Source organism: Sinocyclocheilus anshuiensis, unplaced genomic scaffold (assembly GCF_001515605.1).
Source record: "Sinocyclocheilus anshuiensis isolate Anshui unplaced genomic scaffold, SAMN03320099.WGS_v1.1 scaffold1626, whole genome shotgun sequence".
In the NCBI taxonomy this organism is placed as follows: Eukaryota; Metazoa; Chordata; class Actinopteri; order Cypriniformes; family Cyprinidae; genus Sinocyclocheilus; species Sinocyclocheilus anshuiensis.
In genome coordinates this window covers 554,652-559,140 of record NW_015547254.1, presented here as the reverse complement: position 1 = coordinate 559,140, position 4,489 = coordinate 554,652, and positions in this window count along the sequence as shown.

The window sequence follows — 4,489 nt, the reverse complement described above, 5'->3', positions numbered from 1 at the left end:
GGTACCGCTCTGGAGGCCCACTGTCCCGTGTCTGTCCTGAGGGACCTCCAGAGTGCCCAAACCCCCCTCCCCATTGGATGTTATATGGCGTGAGGACAGGCCTTCCGGAGGGGGGCGTTATGTCAGACTCTGTTCCGTGTTTTGTGGTTGTTTTCCTCATGTGCCTTCCTTTCCAATGTTTAATTTGTCCAGGTGTTTCCCATGATGTTTCATTGCTCCCAGGTGTGTCTCGTCATCCCCTCCTCCTGTGTGTATAAATAGTGTTCCCTGTGTGTGCTCCAGCGTCCGGTATTGTTTGTGTCTACAGTGCTACGTGTGATTCCCCGTGAAGATGAATAAATTCCTTGGTTTCTGTACTCTTGGTCTCCTCGTCCCTTGCTCCGTGTTCCCGCACCGTAGCAGATCGTGAGACATCTTGGATGGCCTGAGAATTAGTACATTTTTCAGCAAATTTTCATTTCTGGCTGAATTATTCCTTTAAGTATATTGGAATACCATGTAAATATGATGATATAGTAAATGAATATGATGATAATTCAGTTCTATGTTATACATCAAAGTACCATGGTATACTGTTGTATACTTTTTGCAATGCTTAAACTTTCCGCTTTTCTGTGCTTCCTCCAAGTGATAACTTGCTGATGATTTCCCTCCCAGAATCCTGTAGCATTAGTTCCAGATGATAATTACCTGAGCCAATTCTAATGCAAATCTGTATGCTGCAGTAGCGGAGACTAAACGGACCTACAAAGGTGGTTAATTGAGAACTGCAGTGCGAGGAACAGTCTGTGGTGCGGTCCACTGGGAGCTAAATTGCGTTTGACAGCATCTCATTTCATTCCCTTTGTCAGCACAACACACATTGTCATCTCCAATTGATCCTTTCTGGTCTTGCAGTGGCCAAATGATAACCAGTATCATATGTTGTTGGGTCAATATAAAATGAAAGAAATGCACTACAGCAAACTCTTGAACATGATCATAGTGCTGGTAGTAAAACCAAGGGCATATGTTAACCAGAACTTGTAGTCAATGTGGTTTGTCAGAGGAGACCTAGAGGCCGTAGAGATAAATGGGCCCTTAAATTCTCCTCTCCACTCAGCTACCAATGAATCACTTTAAATGCATTGTTTTAGGAGCTTCATATGGTAGTCACATAAGGAAAGTAGTTCCAACTCTCCACTTTATATCACACAATAGATAGAGGACAAAGCGGGACAGATAATGGGACAGGGGTGGTGCGGTCATGAAGGTGCATCTCTCGGGTTAACAAGGGCATCAAACTGACTTTATTTATAGCCATTGACAGTTTTTCCAGGGGATCGGGGGAGATTTGCATAATTATCAGAATTTGCACAGCACTGCTGCTGCAGATAACGGTAACGAACGACCATTGTCCCATCTCCCAACGGCACAGATTTACAATATAAGCTCACCACAGGACACTTTATGAAGAACCGACTCTAGTGAAGCATCACAACTTGACATGTGGGTCTCAAAACTAACCAGCTGAGGTTCACTTACTAGTTTAGTCACATACAGGCTACTCGAAATGCATGCTCATACATGTTCAAGTGTGTGTGCGCAAATGCTTTTAATTTGGCTGTAGAGAGCCAGGATTCCAGCTGTGCTATTGTCCTCCGGCAATTGGGCGACTTATCTTAGTTCCCTCTGGTTGTCTTTTAGCACATTAGGCATATGGTAAATCCAATAGTCTTTAAACTGTCACCAGTGAGACGAATACAATCCTCTGTTTGTGTCTATTTTAATGTTAAATCTAACTACACGGTAATGAAGACATGTGCGTTGTGCTGTCTTTCTTTAAAGGCTGTCAAACCTCCCCTTGCTCTCAAAATGTCAAGTGCTTGAAAAAATGTGGCATACCGTAATGGAGGGTTGTTTTTTTTATTACTGCTGCTCATACATAAGGTTAGGGATTTAAATATTAAATTATTAAAATTAGATTACCTATTTTGTCATTGAATCTTTTAAACACTAATAATTTATTGACACTGTTAAATATAATCTTTAGCAAGTTTCAAAATGAAGCATATTTAAGAATAGCATTTTTAATACAGTAAATTCTAATGTTGTTATGCCTGAATTCACTTGTAACATTTAAAACACTTGGTTTTAGTTTTCTAGTGTTTTATTTTTTAGTTTATTTACACAAAATAGTATAGAACTGTAATATCAGCGGTTATTGATCATAATAATTATTGGCTTATTGTATTGTTGCATCCCTAATTGAAATATAAATATAAAGTAGAAAGAAATTTGTCCCCAGAAGAAAATGAAATCTTTAAGTTAAAAGGTAAAACCTGTTGTAGCAGAGTGAGGTATAGACCCAGTATGATTGGCTGGCGTTACCCAAACAGGTGAACCTATCAGTGTTTGTACTTTATCATGATTGGTCAGTTGGGTAAGTTTCGTGAGCTAATTAGTGCCTGTGTTGTGCATATAAAAGGGGGAAGTGTTTAGTTGCTTGTGATGCATCGTCCTTGGTACTGCCCCTTTATGACATGTGGTGCTTTGAATGAGTGCTAGCAGTTGGGTTATTCTCCTGTCTGTCGTGTGCTGGCTGTTGGCCAGTTTTCAGATATGGGCCTGCAAGTAGCTGTAGTCCTGCGTGGTGAGCAACCGTGTGTATTGCAGCATTGTACTGTTTTCTTGGATTGATTGCACGTCCAGGGGTTTCCAATGATCTTAATTGAAGCCTAACGAACCTCAAGTAACTGACTGCACTTCTGCTCTGCTCTGCTCTACTGTTTTGTTCTGTTATAGTTCTGTCTGGAATTCATCTGGGTCCGTCTGTTATATTATGTTTTGTATTGTTTGGTGTGTGAATTTAGGTGGGAGGGGTTGGCCATGGTACCTTGTACTGCGTGTCCACAGAGTGCTGTTTAATTTTTTTTTTTTCACGAGTGTGTGTGTCATGGGTAGTGAGTGTGGGGTAGAAATCTGAGGGTCTTTGCTGGCCACCTCCCTCTTTATTTTATCTTATTGTATTGTACTTGTTTTGTAAGTTACTGGTAAAGACGTGTGATGGGTTGAGACCTTGTGAAGTGTTGTATGTGTTTTTATTAATTGTATGTTAATAAAGTGATTTTTTTGTTTATATCTGTCTATCCTTATGCTCACCCTGCCTTTGGCAACGAACTTGTGTCCCTTTGCTTAGGGCTGTTATGTCCCGGTGTATTCCGGGTGGCGTAGTCGACTATAGGATTTCTCTTATTATTGGTAATTTTCAAACTCCTGACCACTTACTGATATAAAAATAATGACAAAAAAAAAGCTTTTGAAGTGTCATAGTTTGTCTCATAATTAGTGTATTGACCTTGTATGACACTATTTAAAGCATGATTTTTTTTTTTTTCTTGTTACAAAAAATGGGCTTCCGTTTGTTTATAGTAATTAGCTGTATATAAAAACATTAGGTGTGTGTGTGTGTGTGTGAGAGATATGGAGAAGTCCCATATAGGCCTTTTTCCCAGGTGTGATTGAGTTAGGGTGTTCTTCTGGCTATAGAGTGATGGGCTGGTGGTGGGTGGACAGAGGCATAATGTGAAAGTCAGTTCACACGTCTTTCCAACAGCCCACCTCCATTTTGAGCCGTTACTGAATGTAGCTTAGCGACTAGCTTAGAACAAATGCCGGCAGGGGTTCAGCCACAACATGTATACGCACACTCTCTCATAAAGAAACGATTTGCAAACTGACAGGACCCCTTTGTTAACAAAAGCCGGTCTACAATGCAGCCAGATTGGGATCTACAGCAGGAAGTGAGTGCGTTAGACAGATACAAGGGGGTTGAGAACAGAAAGACTGAAGGAGGGACAGATTTGGTGAGAGAAATGCCAATTTTGAATTCATTAGCTGTCACTCGCACTGACAGTAAGTTAGAGCCATGATTCTGTGTGCGTGCCGGACCACACACATTAAAGCCGGAGCTCAGGAGAGGCCTGGAGTCTTGCCAGCGTTTAATAATTAGTGAGAGGAGACCATCACTCACATTGTCACTCTTTTGTACCAGCTCTCACACACTCATTAGGGCACACATTCAGAGTGTGTGTCTGGAAAAGCTACAATTTGGGTCAAGCCACACTTGAGCATGCTTTTTCAAAATCTTTTTCCATATAATCAGTTGGATTCCAGCTGAGCTCTCCTTCAATGCTGGTTGAAATTCAAAGTGTCTTTTTTTCTTGTCTATTCAAAGCTTTTGGTCACATTCACGCTGTCGGCCAATCAACTCGCTTGTTTTAATTCACTCAATGGCACCTTTTCACTCACTCACTTCAAATCAACAAACGGACTTATCTACTTTCACACACACTCATCTCCTTGGGTTATGTTGTTCATATTTCTCCTTCAACCTCCAGACGCTTTTGTCTTTCCAATCCAATATTTGTGCACGTAGTAGCCTATATGCAAAGGCACCATGCCATGCATCTATTTTTTCCTGGCAATTGTAGTCCTGGCATGTTTCTTT